This window comes from Panthera leo, chromosome B4, assembly GCF_018350215.1.
Source record: "Panthera leo isolate Ple1 chromosome B4, P.leo_Ple1_pat1.1, whole genome shotgun sequence".
Classification (NCBI taxonomy): Eukaryota; Metazoa; Chordata; class Mammalia; order Carnivora; family Felidae; genus Panthera; species Panthera leo.
This window is the reverse complement of record NC_056685.1, coordinates 42,227,543-42,246,965: the sequence shown is the minus strand read 5'-3', so window position 1 is coordinate 42,246,965 and position 19,423 is coordinate 42,227,543. Positions and strand designations below refer to the sequence as shown.

General features: G+C 40.3%; 1 protein-coding gene across 6 annotated transcripts in view; it reads right to left on the bottom strand.

Annotated features, from left to right (window-relative positions):
- Positions 1–19,423, bottom strand: part of SLC2A3 (solute carrier family 2 member 3) — an 89,063-nt gene that overhangs the window by 16,749 nt on the left and 52,891 nt on the right. The window lies entirely within an intron of this gene.

Below are 19,423 nucleotides of genomic sequence, written 5' to 3'. Positions count from 1 at the left end.
ACACACTGGAGAGAATGACCAATAGCCTATTAATTACGGACTGTGAATTTCTTGAAAGAAAAGACTGAGATAAGTATCCGATTTCTAAGCCATAGGAGACAATTGACCAAGATGAGTAGGAAAAACAGATAAGAAAAATGTGAACAGAGGAAGATGGAAGGATAATAAGAGGAGAGAGAGAGAAGAGGCTCCAGGGTGAGAGTAAACAAAGAAGACAATTTAGTTCTGATTAAAGAGTTGGGGGAGAGATAGTATCGAGGCTTTGCTGGTGGTGTGTGTGTTGGGGGGTGGATAACACTGGTCAAATTCCTAATGCCCATTAATTTGTAGCCTAGCAACCCCTTCACTGTGGGGGAAGAGGGTGCGGCAGTGATAGAGCAGTAAATGGACATAATGTTTCTAGTTGGTAAACCAGGGAAAGTGCATCTCTCTTTGGGGTTTTGGTTGAGGGCCTAGAATTCAAACTGATGCTACTGGACCTGAAACAAACCAGATTATGATGTCTCTCTCTTTTTTACAGCGAGGTTATTTTCTAAATCCGACTGTTAGCTGAGAGAACCGAGTATGAGTGAAACGTGACATCCAAGAAAACCTTCCCTGAGGTCACACCTCCCTTCCCCCCACTCACTCCGGGTCCTTCCAGGAAACACTGAGCCTAGAGGCCCCTTTAGTTACCACAGCAACTGAATTGAGCAGCCAAAGGACAAAGAATATCCTGTATGGCAGCGAGGTCCAATGGAAATAGAGTCCAAGCACTTATGTAATATAAAATTTGCCAGTAGCCACATTAAAAATTTTTAGAGAAACGAGAGGGATTAATTTAAAAATAATTATTTTATTTGACCCACTATAGCCAAAATAATATCATTTCAGTATGACGTCCATCTAACAATTATTACTAAGGTAGTTTACTTTTTTTTCCCCTAAGAAGTCTTTGAAATTCAGTGTATATTTCACATTTAGCATACATCTCCATTTTAGGCTCTAAATGTTCTATAGTTAAAGTAATATGGTGTCTATCAAAACAACAAAGTTGTGTTTGATCGGAAAATATTTTAAATGAATAAAAATGAACAATTCAGCTCTTCAGGTGCATGAGCTACACGTAAATACTCAACAGCTACATGAGGCTCATGGCTGGACCTTGCAACTTAGAGTTAAGAGGACCATGATGCCCTGTTTTCCTCTGGTCTTTTCTGCGTTCTTTCTTCCTTCCTTTCTTCCTTCCTTCTTTTCTTTCTTTCTTTCTTTCTTTCTTTCTTTCTTTCTTTCTTTCTTTCGTTCTTTCTTTCTTAAATTTATTCATTTAAATTCAAGTTAGTTAACATACAGTGTAGTATTGGTTTCAGGAGTAGAACCCAGTAATTCATCACTTATGTACAACACCCAGTGCTCATCCAAACAAGTGCCCTCCTCAATGTCCATCACCCATTTTCCCTACCCCCCAACCCCCCCCCCATCAGCCCTCAGTTTGTTCTCTGCATTTAAGAGTCTCTTATGGTTTTGCCTCCCTCTGCGTTTTTATGTTATTATTATTATTATTATTATTATTATTGCTTTTGAAAAATTATGTTGCTGCTTCTTCTTTTTTTTAAATTTATTTATTTTTAAATTTACATCCAAGTTAGTTAGCATATAGTGCAACAACGATTTCAGGATAGATTCCTCAATGCCCCTTACCCATTTACCCCATCCCCCCTCCCACAACCCCTCCAGCAACCCTCTGTTTGTTCTCCATATTTAAGACTCTCTTATGTTTTATCCCCCTCCTTGTTTTTATATTATTTTTGCTTTCCTTCCCTTATGTGCATCTTAACGTCCTCATATGAGTGAAGTCATATGATATTTGTCTCTCTCTGACTAATTTTGCTTAGCGTAATACCCTCTAGTTCCATCCACGTAGTTGCAAACAGCAAGATTTCATTCTTTTTGATGGCTGAGTAATAACTCCATTGTATATATATACCACATCTTTTTTTTTATGTTTTCATTTATTTTTGAGACAGAGAGAGACAGAGCATGAGCAGGGGAGGGGCAGAGAGAGAGAGAGTGAGACACAGAATCCAAAGCAGGCTCCAGGCTCTGAGCTGTCAGCACAGAGCCTGACACGGGGCTAGAACTCAACGGACTGTGAGATCATGACCTGAGCCGAAGTCAGATGCTCAACCGACTGAGCCACCCAGGCGCCCCTAATACCCTCTAGTTCTATCCATGTAGTTGCGAATGGCAAGATTTCATTCTTTTTGATTGCCGAGTAATACTCCATTGTATATATATACCACATCTATCCATTCATCCATCGATGGACACTTGGGCTCTTTCCATACTTTGGTTATTGTTGATAGTGCTGCTATAAACACGGGGGTGCCTGTGCCCCTTCGAAACAGCACACCTTAGATAAATACCTAGTAGTGTAATTGCGGGGTCGTAGGGTAGTTCTATTTTTACTTTTTTGAAGAACCTCTATACTGTTCTCCAGAATGGCTGCAGCAGTTTGCATTCCCATTTATCTTATTTCTTATCTTTGCTTTTATTTATTATTTGTCTCACAGTGTCACTCTTGGCTCTAAATCACTTTATCTTTTCTTTCTCCTTCTCCTTAGGCTTAGCATGATTATTCTTTGATGTTTTGCAAGGGCAAATGGCACAAATAAAAGTAAAAGGTAGGTCCGTATTACCCCCTTCATTTACTCAGAGCAGGCTCCGGCATAATTTCAGAACACAGTTTTTGCCCCAGTAATTATTTGCCCAATGGTTAATGAAATAAATGTAATCGTGAAGGCGCAGGATTTATGTGTCCCAAATAAACGTGTGTAAAACAGCTATGGAGAAAGATAAGACTGCAGGTTAAGTTTTGGAAATAATTTTGTAGAATATTTCCTTCTTGGGGAAAAAGGAGGGCGAAAGGGAGAGAGATGTGAAACATATTTTGTCTGGCTAACTCAGTCTGAGAAAATTACCTTAAAAAAAGTTAAGCCACAGGAACAGAGAGCATTCTACTCCTGGCAATATATGTACTTTTTTTTTTAAAGGTTACAACTGGAATTCAACTGAATCTCAAGAATGTAAAAGTGTGCTGACATATTGAGACACATGCTTCTTGGGGACGAGGGACCTAATAAACTCCTGACCCGAAACCAGTCAGTGCTGGGCTTGTCCCCCAGAGTAACAGACATCCATTAGGTAATCCACACCCTGGGCAATAGATAACAGTTGCTCAATACATCTCTGCGTTGGTATGTTTTGGGGAGATTGGTTGGTTGATTGGGGTCTTCGATGCACTTTGAGAGTAGGTCCCACTAGATTCCCAACTCTAGTTAGGAGTTACAAGCTCTGGTGATTAATTTGGTGATTAAGCTAGGGAAGGCCACCAAGGTAAATAAAACATGTATCCTGTATCATTCGATTGCTGTGGGACGTTCTTCCACCTTTACTGAAAACAAAAGAGGAAATGTGGTGGATACATGTGAAAATGGAATAGACTGGGGAGAAATGTTACTAAATTCCCACCTCATAGTTTAATGCAGGTCTGCTAAGAAGAAAGTAATGAACGAAATAATGGCCTGAAGTCTCCTAAATCCAAATACAGCTATCTGCAGACCACAAATCTCAATCTTAGCTTCTTGCTAGTCTGTGGGAGGCTGTTTGCTACTGCGATAACTCAGTGGGAAAACAAACCAAAAAATCCTGAAATCGAGAAATACGGGTTTGAAACACGTAGAGTTAAAGACAGAGAAAAAAACTGCTTCTTCCACAGGCCAGTGTAAATGGCATTTCAAGGCTCACCAAATAGCTAAAGGCTAAAGATTGCCAGAGTTAATTCTACTCTTTGCTTTGTATTTGTAATTTTCCTCATAAAGAACAACTTTTGTTGCAACATGTTATTTTCTAATCTTCCTCTACCACGTTAAGTGCAGTCAGAATTCATTTGGAATCCAAAAGCACCCAAGAAAACACAGGGTAAAGAAAGAAAAAATTTGAGAAATGTTGATTTTCTTGTCTAAACTGGGTTGCAACCATTCATCACTCTAGCTGATCCTGAAGCACCTAATCCCAGCCCTCAGACCCTTACCACTCTCCCCTCCTCAGATTTCCTTTAAAAATCACTCCATCCTACACCAGTGCTGAGATGAATTACACTAAATCGAAATCTTTTTTTTTTTGAAAAAAATTTTTTTTTCAACGTTTTTTTTTATTTATTTTTGGGACAGAGAGAGACAGAGCATGAACGGGGGAGGGGCAGAGAGAGAGGGAGACACAGAATCGGAAACAGGCTCCAGGCTCCGAGCCATCAGCCCAGAGCCTGACGCGGGGCTCGAACTCACAGGCCGCGAGATCGTGACCTGGCTGAAGTCGGACGCTTAACCGACTGCGCCACCCAGGTGCCCCACACTAAATCGAAATCTTAAGCGGATCATTCTCCTACTCAAATATCTTCAATGCTTATTGAATAAAGTCTAGATCACTGCTGTCCAAGAGAAACATGTGAGCCACATATGAAATTTAAAAATTTCCAGTAGTCACGTTTACAAAAAGTGAAAAGAAATGAGTTAATTTCAATACTATATTTTATTTAACCTAATATATACATATGCCAAATACTACCATTGCAACCTGTAATTAATATAAAAGTTATTAATGAGGTACTTTCTCTCTCTTTTTTTGGTACTAGATCTTTGTTTATTTTTTATCTTTTAATGTTTATTTATTTTTGAGAGAGACAGAGCGTGAGCTGGGGAGGGCAGAGACAGAGGGAGACACAGAATCGGAAGCAGGTTCCAGGCCCTGAGCTGTCAGCACAGAGCCAGACGCGGGGCTTGAACCCATGAGCCTTCGAGCTGTGAGATCATGACCTGAGCCAAAGTCAGCCGCCTAACTGACTGAGCCACCCAGGCGCCCCTGGTACTAGATCTTTAAAATGCAATCTGTATTTTGCATTTACAGCATATCTTAATTGGGACACTAAATTTTCAACGACTGAGGTGAAATGATGAAGTTGCGTTTAACAAAAACATTTTGTAGTACTTCTAATATTTTTACACTGCTCCTCTTTTTAAAAATTGCTTCTTTCTTTCTTCCTTTCTTTCTTTCTTTCTTTCTTCCTTCCTTCCTTCCTTCCTTCCCTTTCTTTCTTAATGTAATCTCCGCCCAACATAGGACTTGAAATCAACACCCCCAGATCACGAGTTGCATGCTTTACTGACTGAGCCAGCCAGGTGCCCCAACGCTTCTTCAGATTTTAAATACAAACTTAAATTTATTAAAATGGGATGAAATTAATAATTAAACTCCTCAGTCACACTAGCTGCACGGTAAGTATATCTCCTCCTTGCCCAGGCCAACCTGAACCAACTGTCAGGGTTTGAACAGGCCCCGTGTACCTTTTCATCGGTATGCTTTATTATATCCTTTATAATAAACTGGTAAATGTGACTAAATGTTTCTTTGAGGTCTGTGAGCTGCTCTAGCAAGTTAATCAAATCCAAGGAGGGGGCTGTTGGAACCTCTAATCTACGGCAGTTGAAGACCTGGCTTTGCCACTGGTGTCTGAAGCGGAGGGAGAGGGAGGCTGAGCCTTTAATCTGTGACATCTGCTGCTATCTCGGCTGGATTGTATCAGAGCTAAGTTGAATTGGGAAGGGCATTCTGTTATCCTCAGCTGAGAATTGAGGAGTTGCTTGGTGGTGTGAAAATACACACATCAAAGGCTGCCGTAACTATTCACCACAGACTGGATGGCTTGAGCAACAGAAATTTATTTTTACACTTCTGGAGGCTGGGTGTCCAACGTCAAGGGGTTGACAGGTTGCGTTTCTCCTATGGACTCTCTCCTTGACTTGTAGATGGCCCTTTTCTCTATGTGTATACATTCCTGGTGGCTCCTGAATGCCCACATTTCCTGTTCTTATAAGGACATCAGTAGGATTAGATTAGGCCTGACCCTAAAGGCCTCATTTTAACTTCCTCACTTCTTTCAAGGCCCTGTCTCCTAATACGATCACACTCTGAGGTACTGGGGGTTCGGACTTCTGTATGAATTTTGGGGTAACACAATTCGGCCCATAATACTATGTTATCGGAGACTCATTCTTCTGTACTCTTTCATCTTGAATATCCTTCCCAACTGGCTAACTAGTGGTCATGCATACAATAACCAGTATCTCTTCCCCCTTGTGAAACCTTCACAGACAAACCAAGGAAGATAAGGTTTCCTTCGGGTCACAATCTATCTCAAACATACCTATATTATAGTACTTACTAAAATCCCATAGCAATTAGTTGTTTACGTATTTGCTTACCCTTCTAATTTGTGAGCACTCTGAGGGCAGAGATTTTATTTACCTTTATGTCCACAATGCCTATCAAATAGGTGAACAAAGAATGTTTTTTATTTTTTTAGTATTTTTTTCTGTTTGTTTTTAGTTTTGAGAGAGAGAGAGAGAGAGAGAGAGACAGAGCACAAGCAGGGGAGGGGCAGAGAGAGGGGAGACACAGAATCTGAAGTGGGCTCCAGGCTCTGAGCTGTCAGCACAGAGTCCAGTGTGGGGCTTAAACTCACAAACCGTGAGATCATGACCTGAGCTGAAGTCAGATGCTTAGCGGACAAAACCACTCAGGCGCCCTTATTTATTTCTAAGTAATCTCTGTGCTCAATGTGGGGCTCAAACTCACAACCCTGAGATCAATAGTTGTATGCTCCACCGGATGCAGCCAGGCAGGTACCGCCTTAATTAGTAAATTCTACAACATGATTATAGAAGCGCTTTGTTAATGAAGGTAGTGATTCATAGATGTTTCAAAAACTATCCCTAGAAAAGAAACTTCTTTTACGGATATACATGGATGTGGCTTGATTAACTTGATTAAGGTAATACAGTTTCCTTTATTTCCCAAGAATCATTCCTTAATGTATTCAAAGTTCACAAGTATACTAGCATTCCTGAAGCTTTATTTTTTATTGGTAAAGCATAAAGCCAATTGAAGAAGTGTACAATCAGTCTTGTGTCTGTTTCACTGGCACCACCCATCTCTGAAGCTCCATCTAATCAGTCAACCAAACCCTCTGACATTAAAACAAAACAAAATAAAACAAAAACACCTATAGTAATAGCCTAGGCTATTACCACTTAATTTGTAAGCACGTACTTTTGAGGACTTGTTATCCATACTCTTTAATGCTATAGGCTATACTCCTAAGTAAGTGTCTTGAAATGTGTGTTTTTGGTAAATATCTGTTAGGACTTCTAATTTTATGTTTAAGTCTGTCACCAGTTTCAAAGTGGACACTTTCTAAATGTATTTAGCATAGACAACTCTATTATCATCCCATATTATTGTGTATATTACTTTAAAAACGCTTTGCTATTATTGGTTTACAAATTTATCTCCCCAAATACATTGTGAGCTTCCTGAAAACCGTGAGTACACCTTATTTGGCTCAATATTCTGATTATCTGATACATTGTAAATGATAAATAAATGTTTGTTGAGAGAACTGCATAAATGAGTGCTGATCAGGCAGTAATTGCTAAGGATTCAAATAGAACTGAACAGTTTCTTGGTTTTGTTTTTTGTTTGTTTGTTTGTTTTTAAGATTTTATTTTGGGGGCACCTGGGTGGCTCAGTTGGTTAAGCAGTGGGCTCTTGATTTCCCCTCAGGTCGTGATCTCACAGTCATGAAAGTGAGCCCGGCATCAGGCTCTACACTCTGCTTAGGATTCTCTCTCTCTCCCTCTCTCTCTGCCCCTTCCTCGCTAGTGTGTGAGAGTGTTCTCTCTCTCAAATGAACAGAAAGAAAGAAAGAAAGAAAGAAAGAAAGAAAAAGTAATCTTTACACTCAATGTGGGGCTTGAATTCACAACCTTGAGATCAAGAGTCATATGCTCCATCAACAGAGCCAGCCAGGTGTCCCTGAACATAGTTTTAATTGTATTTATATCTTGGCTGTCTCTAAAAAGAATGTGTTAACAAACAAAAGAATAGTGGTCTGTATTTCGAAAACAAAAATATTCATTTGATGGTTAAAATTTGATATCATCTACCATTAAGATGACTAATTCCCTTTTAACTCATTCTGTAAGTACAGCATTATACCCTTATACCAAAACCAGACAAAGATATTACAAAAAAGACAACTATAGACCAACATCTCTCATAAATATAGATACAAAAATGCTTAAGGATATATTAGTAAATTTAATACAAACATTAATAAAAAGAATTTTTATCTATCATGACCAATTAGGATTTATTACAGACATGCAAGGAGTGTTAATAATAATTATATTTTTATAATAATAATAATAATCAATTGAAAATCAATTAATTTAATCCATCATACCAACAGGTTAGAAATGAAAACTCCCATGGTCATGTCAATAAATGCAAAAAAATCATTTGACCAAATCCAACAGTTTTTCATGATTTAAAAACTTTCAGTAAACTAGGAATACAGAAGAACTTCCTTAACTTGATAAAAAATGTCTACCAAAAAACCCACGACTAACAACATACTGAAATGTCGAAAAACCCAAAGCTTTCCCACTAAGATCAGAAACAAGGTAGAAATGTTCCCTCTCACTACTCCTTTGCAATATTAACTAGAAATACTAGCTAATATAACAAGACAAGAAAAGAAAGGAAAGACCTAAAATTCTGTTTGAACATGACAGGATTGTCTATAAAGAGTAAAATACTGGGCTGCCTGGGTGGCTCAGTTGGTTAAGTGTTCAACTTCAGCTGAGGTCATGATCTCGTGGTTCACTAGTTTGAGCCCCGCATCAGCTCTGTGCTGAGAGCTCAGAGCCCAGAGCCTGCTTCAGATTCTGTGTCTCCCTCTCTCTCTGCCTTTCCCCTACTTGTACTCTGTGTCTCTCTCTCAAAAAAAAAAAGAAAAAAAAAAAAAAAGAAAAAACATTAAAAAAAAAAGAACTTAATAAAACAAACAAACACAAAGAATAAAATCCTGAGATGCCTGGATAGCTCAGTTGGTTAAGCGTTTGACGCTGGACTTTGGCTCAGGTCATGATTTCACAGGTTCATGAGATGGAGTCACACACTGGGCTCTGAGCTGACAGCTCAGAGTCTGCTTGGGATTTTCTTTCTCCCTCTCTTTCTGCCCCTCTCCCACTCTTTCTCTTTCACTCTCTCAATAAGTAAATAGATAGATAGATAGATAGATAGATAAGTAAATGAATGAATGAATGAATAAATAAATAAATAAATAAATAAACTTTAGAATCAGTTTTTTTGATTTCCATCAAATAACTTACTGGGACACTGAATGGGATTGCACTGGATCCATAGTTCAAGTTAGGAAGACCCGACATCTTGAAAATGTTGAGTAAGCTGAGCCACCCAGACACCCCATGATTCTCAATTTTATATGAAGCGGCCTAAGACCCAGAATAGCCAAAACAATATTGAAGGAGAACAAAGTTGTGTAACCGATGTTACCTACTTGACTTCAAGAGTTACTATAAAGCCACAGTAATCAAGACATTGTGGTATTGGTGAAAACAATAGACAAACAGATCAATGGAACAAAATAGGGAGCCCAGAAAGACCCACATGAATACAGCTGACTGATTTTTTACAAAGAAACAAAGGCAACATAGTGGAGCAGAGATAGTCTCCTTCTCAACACATCGTACTGGAACAATGGTACATCGACAGGCAAAAAAAAAAAACCCCACAACAATCTAGTAACAGACAGATCTTACACTTTTCACAAAATTAACTCAAAATGGATCACAAATCCAAATTTAAAACACAAAGTTAATAAACTCCCAGAAGATAACATGGGGAAAAAAACCTAGATGACCTTGGCTATGGCAATGACTTTTTAGACACAACACTAAAGGCACAATTCACGGAAACAATATTTGGTAAGTTGGACTGTGTTAAAATGGAAACTTCTGCTCTGCAAAAGACACTTTTTCAAAATGGTTATTTATTTACTTTTGAGAGAGTGAGTGTGAGTAGGCCAAGGGCAGAGAGAGAGGGAGACAGAGAATCCCAAGCAGGCTCCATGCTGTGAAGCGCAGAGCCTTACATGGGGCTCAAACTCATGAACCAACCATGAGATCATGATCAGAGCCGAAACCAAGAGCTGGACGCTTAACTCACTGAGTCACCCAGGGGCCACAGACACTTTCAAGAGAATAAGAAGACAAACCACACACTGGAAGAAAATATTTGCAAAAGACACATCTGATAAAGGACCAATATCCAAAATATGCAAAGAACAGTTAAAATTCAACAACAAAAAAAAACCAACCTGATTAAAAATAGGCCAAAGACCTCAGCAGAAAGAAGATATACAGATGGCAAATAAGCATATGAAAAGATGCTGCACATTATATGTCATAAGAGAAATGCAAAATAAAACAACGAGATACCAGTACCACCTATTAGAAGGGCCAAAATCTGGAACACTGACAATACCAAATGCTGACGAGAATGTGGTGCAATCAGAAATCTCATACATTGCTGCTGCGATTGCAAAATGGTACAGCCACTTGGGAAGACGGGTGCTTTCTTACAAAACTAAGCATACATCTACCATACAATCCGGTGATCCTGCTCCTTGGTAAATATTTACTCAGAGGAGTTGAAAATTTATGTCCACACAAAAACATGCATACGCATGTTTACAGAAGGTTTATTCATAATTGCCCAAACTTGGAAGTAACCAAGATATCCTTGAATGTATAAACAAATTGTGGTATATGCAAACAATGGAATATTATTCAGTACTAAAAAGAAATGAGCTCTTGAGCTATGAAAAGACATGGAAGTCTCTTAAATGCATATTACCAAGTGAAAGAAATCTACTCCAATTTTAAAAACAGTGGCTGTGTCCATTTCATTTCCGTGTCTCTTCCTCCAACATCATTTCCATCACCCTCTCCACACTTGGTACGATACATTATTTAGAGGAGACACTAGATAAGTATTCGGGGGGATTAAATAGTTTCGTTTTGGAGACTGTGCTCTGTGGGAGTGAATGTATTGACTGGACATGAACTCTTCATTCCACTGGTAAACCAGAATGCCACTTAAAATTTTATGATCTGTTTCTTTGCAATTTCACTAGCACAACTTGCCCTTTAAGCCCTGCCTAATCAGTCAACTAGGCTTGTTCCTTGTCGCCTCTTTAATGAAATCAAATGATTAATTTCAATTGAACAATCATTTGGTAAGAACGTCTCATGAAAAGAACAGTGAACACCATACCCCTAAATTTCTTTGAATATATACCCTTATTTGGTGCTCATGTCCTTAAAAACTTCATTTCATGCTTTTAAGTCTGCTTGTCAATACCAAGTAGTTATTTTTTTTGATCAAGTATTTTTTTTAATATTTAGCAGAGATTAAAGTGATTTTACCATGCCATAACATCATGTATATTATACTTATTGTTAATAATCAATAATAATATTGTCAGGGGGCACCTGGGTGGCTCAGCCGGGTAAGTGTCCAACTCTTGATTTCAGCTCAGGTCATGATCTCACGGTTTGTGAGATCGAGCCCTGTGTCAGGCTCTGCACTGACAGTGATGGAGCCTGCTTGGGATTCTCTGTCTCTGTCTCTCTGTCCCCCGTTCATACACATTCTCACTCTCTCTCTCAAAATGAAGAAATAAACATAACAAATAATATTGTCAGAATATTCTTGACACAATATCTAGACAGATAAGTAGGTCATCATAGTAGACAAAGGAAGATCTGAAGAAAAAGGAAGAACCAGGTTACTGGTTCAGGAAGGAAAGGAAGTGAGTGTCTATGTCACAATTCAAACTAAAAAATACCACTGCCTTATACAATAGCTGCCCACAAGCAGCCCCATACTAACCCCTCCCATATGCCAACCTAATTCTGAAAGATAAGCAGCATGCAAAAAAAATATCGGGGTTTAGATTTATAGATACTCTCTAGTGTTTTCTTAACTGGTCTTTCGGGGTTAGAAAGCAAGTGACACTCTCTCCTTGCAGAGCATCTCAGTGCTTCCCTGAAATGATCACTTACCACTAAAGCAGAAGTTCCTCCTCTGACACCTCCCTTCACTGATTACAGCTGCCTTGAGTGGGGCATAAATATCCTCTTCACTCATTAAACACCCTTTTTATTTATTTATTTATTATTTAAAAAAAATAATGTTTATTTTTGAGAGAGACAGAGAGAGAATGCAAGTGGGTTAGGGGCAGAGAGAGAGGGAGACACAGAATCTGAAGCAGGCTCCAGGCTCTGGGCTGTCAGCACAGAGCCCGACGTGGGGCTCGAACTCACGAGCTGTGAGATCATGACTTGAGCCGAAGTCGGACGCTCAACCGACTGAGCCACCCAGGCGCCCCTTAAACACCCTTTTTAACACCTAGCAGAGACTTGGCATTATTATGTTATCCACTGTCCTTATTATCAACACTAGGAAGAATAGGTAGGAGAGACAGAATAATCACAGCTTACTATAATTGACCAAGCAGAGGATTGGGGGTCAAAAGAGCAGAATCTGAGTCCCAGCTCTGAAACATGAACTAGAGTTTAGACATTTGAACAGGTCACGTAACTTCTCTGTCTCAACCTCAGTATTTTAGTTGAAGGCCATAATACTCAGCTCATGGGATTATTGAGAGAAATGAGATAATGTGAAAGAAAAGAAAGAAAGAAAGAAAGAAAGAAAGAAAGAAAGAAAGAAAGAGGGAGGGAGGGAGGGGGGAGGGAGAGAGAGAGAGAGAGAAAGAAAGAAAGAAAGAAAGAAAGAAAGAAAGAAAGAGGGAGGGGGGAGGGAGAGAGAAAGAAAGAAAGAAAGAAAGAAAGAAAGAAAGAAAGAAAGAGGGAGGGAGGGGGGAGGGAGAAAGAAAGAAAAAGAAAGAAAGAAAGAAAGAAAGAAAGAAAGAAAGAAAGAAAGAAAGAAAAGAAAAGAGAAAAGAGAAGAAAAAAACCCTCAAACTCTAAAGCTCTGGCAAATGTATACATTCATTCATTCAGTCAATCATTTATGCAGTTTCCCTCAACTGTTCATTGCCTACTACACGCTAGGCACAGTTCTAGGTGCAGGTAATACAAATGTCACTAAGACAAGTCCCTACCCTCAAAGTCCATACCCTAACCTTAAATTTCAATATGGAAGGCATATGTGATGGTTAATTTTTTAAAACGATTTTATTTATATATTTATTTTAGTGTATTTTTGAGACAGACAGAGCATGCACATGTACACGCATCAGTTGGGGAGAAGCACAGAGAGAGAGGGAGAGAGAGAGAATCCCAAGCGGGCTCCACACTGATGGTGTGCCCCTTTAAGATTTTATTTTTAACTAATCTCTACACCCAACATGGGGCTCGAACTTACAACCCTGAGATCAAGAGCTGCATGCTCGAGGCGCCTGGGTGGCTCAGTTGGTTAAGCATCCAGCTCTTGATCTTGGCTTAGTTCATGATCTCACAGTTCATGAGTTCAAGCCCCATGTGGGGCTCTGCACTGTCAGTGCTCGGGAATCTCTCTCTCCCTCTCTTCCCTCTCTCTCTGCCCCTTCTGAAAAAAAAAAAAAAAAAAAAAAAATGAGTTGCATGCTCTCCTGACTGAACCACCCAGGTACCCCTGTGATGGTTAATTTTATATGTCAAATTGCCTGGGCCACAGTGCCTAGAAATTTGGTCAAATATTATTCTAGATGTTTCTCTGGGGGAGTTTTCAAGTGAGATTTACATTTAAATTGGGGGACTTTGAATGAAGCAGATTGCCCTCCATAATGTTGGTGGACTTCATCCAATCAGTTGAAGGCTTGAAGAGAACAAAGACTAATATCCCCTGCTCCGCCTCCAAGCAAGAAAGAATTCTGCAGGCGATGGCCTTTAGAGAGTCTCCAACCTGCCAGCCCACCCTGCTTGGACTTGCCAGCCTCCATAAGTAAATTCCTTAAAACAAAAATCTTTTTCTATATATACACATCCTATTGGTTCTGTTTCTCTGCAGGGCCCTGACAAATTTTGTTACCAAGAAATCGAATGCTGCTATAGCAGATACCTAAAAACCTAGAAGTGGCTTTGGAGCTGAGTAATGGGTAGAGGCTGGAAGCATTTGGAGGTACATGCTAGTAAAAGCCGAGATTGTCTTGAAGAAATTATTGCTAGGAATACGAATGGGAAAGGTGATTCTGGTGAGGTCTCGGACGAAAATGAGGAACATGTTATCGGAAACTGGAAGAAAGTTGGTCCTTGTTGTAAAGTGGCAAAGAACTTGGAGGAATTGTGTTCTAGTGTTTTGTGGAAAGGAGAACTTGTTTGTAATGAAATAGGATATCTAGTTGAGGAGATTTCTAAGTACCGTGTAAAAAGTATGACTTGGTTTCTCGTTGCTGCCGATAGTAACACAGCAGAAGAAAGAGATACATTGAAGGAGGAACCGTCAAGCAAAAAGGAACCAGAAGATGAAGATTTGGAAAATTCTTAGCCTATCCATATTACAAAACAAGAATGCTTGCTCTGGAGAGGACACCAAGGGTATGGCTGAAAGTTCACTTGATAGATCATGAGCAGAACGCATGGCTTTAATCTGCCACCTTAGCAGAATCTAGGAAGGGAAATGGTGTTATGTCAGTAGACACACAGTCAGCTTGGACTATGGGCACAGAGAGAAGATAAAATGAAGGAAGGTGAAGCCTGCTAGGATTCTACAGGACGGGACAACAGAACTATCGTCATGTGCTGTCTTTCAATAAGAGATAAGAATGACACTGAAGTTGATTCAGAGATCAGCAGGGTTGCCTCTCCTACCACAGGCCAGAGCACAAGGGCCCTCAAGGAAAGGCTGTCACCGCAGGGGGCCCCGAGGGCAGAGTACTCAGCCAAGGAGGGTTATCTTGAGACTTAAATCTAATGAAACAGATTTCTTGGCTAGGACACCAAAAGCACAGGCAACAAAAGTAAAAAAAAAAAAAAAAAAAAAAAAAAAAAAAAAAAAAAAAAAAAAAAAAGGCAAATGTGTCTCCATCAACCTTAAAAACCTTTGTTCATCAAAGGATACAATGAACAAGGTGAAAAGGCAACCTATGGAACCAAAGAAAATTTTGCAAATCATATATCAGATAAGGGGTTAATATTCAGAATATATGAACAGCTTAACAACAAAATAATTCAAATAACCTGATCAAAAATGGGCAAAGGATTTGAATAGACATTTTTCCAAGCATGATATACCGGTGACCAACAGGCACGTGACAAGACGCTCAACATCAATAATCATCAGAGAAATGCAAATCAAGACAACAATGAGAAATCTCTTCATGCCCATTACAACGGCCATTATCAAAAACGACAACGACAGAAAATAACAAGTGTTGGTGAGGGTATGAAGAAATTGATACTCTTGGGCACTGTTGGTTGAATTGTAGAGTAGTACCATTGTCATGGAGAACAGCATAGTGGTTGCTCAAAAAAATTAAAAATAGAACTACCCTATGATCCAGCAAGCTCCCTTCTAGGTATATGTCCAAAAGAATGGAAAGCAAAGTCTTAAACAGAAATATCTGCACATTCATGTAGCACACCCAGGACTATTCACTATCGCCAAAGGTGGAAGCAATCCAAGTGTCCATCAAGAGATGAACAGATAAATATCCAAGGAATATATATATATCCAAGGGAATATTATTCATCCTCAAAAAGAAAGGAAATCCTGTCACATCTTACAACATGAATTGACCTTGAGGCCATAATGCTATGTGAAATAAACCAGTCATAAAGAGATAAACACTGTAGGATTCTACTTATAGGAGGTATCTAAAGTAATCACAGTCAGGGGCGCCTGGGTGCCTCCGTTGGTTGAGTGTCCATCTGACTCTTGATTTCGGCTCAGGTCATGATCCCAAGGTTGTGGGATCGGGTCCCGTGTTGGGCTCTGTGCTGACCGTGCTGAGCTTGCTTGGGAGTCTCTCTCTCCCTCTCTCTCTGCCCCTCCCCTGACTCTCTCTCTCTCAAAATAAATAAACATTAAAAAAAATAAAAACCTTAACAATCTCTTTAAAGGCCCTGTCTCCAACTACAGTTACATTCTAAGGTATTAGAGGCTGAGCATTGAGCCCGACTGAGATTCTCTCTCGCTCTGTGTCTCTGCCCCTCTCCCCCAGTTGCGCACGCTCTCTCTCTCTCTCTCAAATAATAAACAAATAAATAAACTAAGTAGTCACACTCATGGAAACAGACAGTAGAATGGTTACCTGCAGCTGGAGGGAAAGAGAAAAGGGGAGTTGTCCTTTAATGAGTATAAAGTGTTTGCAAGATGAAAAGTTCTGGATATCTGTTTCGTAACAATGTGAATACACTTAACACGTCTGATGTACACTTATGGATGATTAAGATGGTAAAAAACCTTTTTAATGTTTATTTTTGAGAGAGAGAGCACATGTGCATGTGCAAGCGTGAGCAGGAGAGGGGCAGAGAGAGGGGAAAAGAAGATCTGAAGCAGGTTTCAGAGAGCCCGATGCGGCCTCGAACTCACGAACTGTGAGATCATGACCTGAGCCAAAGTCAGATGCTTAACCAACTGAGCCATCCAGGTGCTCTAAGATGGTAAATTTTATGTTATGTGCTTTTAACCGCAATAAGAAAGAAAGAAAGAAAGAAAGAAAGAAAGAAAGAAAGAAAGGGAGGGAAGAAGGAAGGAAGGAAGGAAGGAAGGAAGGAAGGAAGGAAGGAAGGAAGGAAGGAAAGGAAGGAAGGAAGGAAGGAAGGAAGGAAGGAAGGAAGGAAGGAAGGAAGGAAAGAAGAAAGAAGGAAAGAAAGAAAGAAAGAAAGAAAGAAAGAAAGAAAGAGAAAGAACTAATGGAGTTCACCTTGCTAGATTTTAGATTTGTTTGGTAACTCATCAGCCCTTTTTTCTTTCTAGTTTCTCCCTTTTGGAAACAGAGTGTCTGTCTTACGCCTGTCCCACTACTGTATTTTGGAGGCACGTAACTTGTTTGCTTTCACAGGTTCATAGCTGGAGAGAAATGTTCCCTTAGGATGAATCATACCTCCAGTCTCACCCATATCTGATCCAGATGATACTCAGGTGAGACTCTGGATGTAGACCAGATGCTAGAATGGGATAAGAAAGACTTTTGAGGCTCCTGGGATGGAAATGAATGTATTTTGCATGTGAGAAGGACATAAATCTGGGGGTGGGTGTTATGGATTGAACTGTGCCTTCCTAAAATGTGTATGTTGAAGCCCTAACCTATAATACCTTAGAGTGTAAGTATAGCTGGAGACAGTGCCTTTAAAGAGGTTATTAATTATTTTTAATGTTTATTTATTTTGAGAGAGAGAGGGAGAGAGAGAGAGAGTGGGGGGAAGGGGCAGAAAGGGTTAGAGAGGATCCCAAGCAGGCTCAGCACTGTCAGTGCAGAGCCTGATGCGGGGCTTGATCTCCCAAACTACGAGATCATGACCTGAGTGGAGATCAAGAGTCGACGCATAACTGGGTGAGCCATGCAGAAGCCCTGAAGTTATTAAGTTAAAAAAATTTTTCTTTAATGTTTAATTTGGAGAGAGAGAGAGAGAGAGAGAGAGGAGGAGGAGGAGCAGAGAGAGAGGGAGGTGCAGAATCCTAAGCAGGCTCCAAGCTCTGAGCTGTCCACACAGAGCCCAACGTGGGGCTCGAACTCACAAGCTGTGAGATCATGACCTGAGCCAAAGCCGGATGCCCAACCGACTGAGCCACCCAGGCGCCCCAGAAGTTATTAAGTTTAAACAAGGTCATAAAGTTTAAATGAGGTCATAAGAATGGGGCCCTAATCCCAAATGACTGGTGTCCTTGTAGAAAGTGAAAGAGACGCTGGGGATGTACGCACGGAGAAAAGGCTATGTGAGAACACCATGAGACGGCAGTTTACCGCAAGGAAAGAGGTCTTAGGAGAAACCAACCCTGCCGGCACCCTGCCCTTGGACTTGCAGCCCCCAGAACTGTGAGAAAGCAAATTTCTGTTATTTAATACAACCCAGTCTGTGGCATTTTGTTATAGCAGCAGGCTAATGCGGCAGATAACAAGCAAACAAGTAAATATATAATGTCAGGGAATGATAAGGGAGCACTTTGAAGAACAGTGGAGCAAGGTAAGGTAATAAAGAATTGGGGGGTATATACAATGGGGGAGTTAGGATTGATCTTAGCAGAGATGGCATCTGAACAGAAATCGGAGTGTCAGGAGGAAGCAAGTCTAGGGAGCATTTTCGAGAACAGCATTTCAAACAGAAGGCAATTGAAGTACAAAGACGCCAAGAGGAGGGGAAGATGTGTGCTTGGCATGGGGCCAAAAGCCTGCTCTGCAGGAGTGTTGTGAACCAGGAGCAAAGAGGGAGGAGAAATGATGTTGGAGGTTAAGCAGGATTCTGATCATCTAGGCCATTGTAAGCCGTGGCAAGGGTTCTGGATTCTATTTTATTTTTATTTTTATTTTATTTATTTATTTATTTATTTATTTATTTTTTTTTTTTTCAACGTTTTTTATTTATTTTTGGGACAGAGAGAGACAGAGCATGAACGGGGGAGGGGCAGAGAGAGAGGGAGACACAGAATCGGAAACAGGTTCCAGGCTCCGAGCCATCAGCCCAGAGCCTGACGCGGGGCTCGAACTCACAGACCGCGAGATCGTGACCTGGCTGAAGTCGGACGCTTAACCGACTGAGCCACCCAGGCGCCCCTGGATTCTATTTTATTTTATTTTATTTTTTTTTCTTTTTTTTTTTTTTTTTTTAAATTTTTTTTTTTCAACGTTTTTTTTTTTATTTTATTTTATTTTTTTTATTTATTTTTGGGACAGAGAGAGACAGACCATGAACGGGGGAGGGGCAGAGAGAGAGGGAGACACAGAATCGGAAACAGGCTCCAGGCTCCGAGCCATCAGCCCAGAGCCTGACGCGGGGCTCGAACTCACGGACTGCGAGATCGTGACCTGGCTGAAGTCGGACGCCTAACCGACTGCGCCACCCAGGCGCCCCTGGATTCTATTTTAGAGGTGACAGAAAGCCAGGAAGCTACCGGGCCATTTTAGGTTTTAAGGCAAACCAGTGACATTAGTTGATTTATGTTTTCCAAAAGGTCTTTGCTGTCCAGTGGAGAAGATGCTAGAGGAGAGCAAGTGTGGAAACACAGAGACCAATTAGGAAGCTGCTGGTCCAGGTAAGAAATGATGGCGACTTGACCTGAATGAGAGTAGTAGTAGTGGGAGCAGTAAGTGGTTGGATTCGAAAAGATATTTTCAATATAGAACCTATAGGGTTAACCGAGAGTCTAGATGGTGGGTGCGAGCGAAGAAAAGAAGGAGTAGAAAATGATCCTCAGGGTTTTGGTCTGAGCAGCTGCAGGCCTTGGGTTGCTATTTACTTCAATTAGGAAAGCAGAGAGAGGAGCAGGTTTGAGGGGTCAAATCAAGAATTTTGTT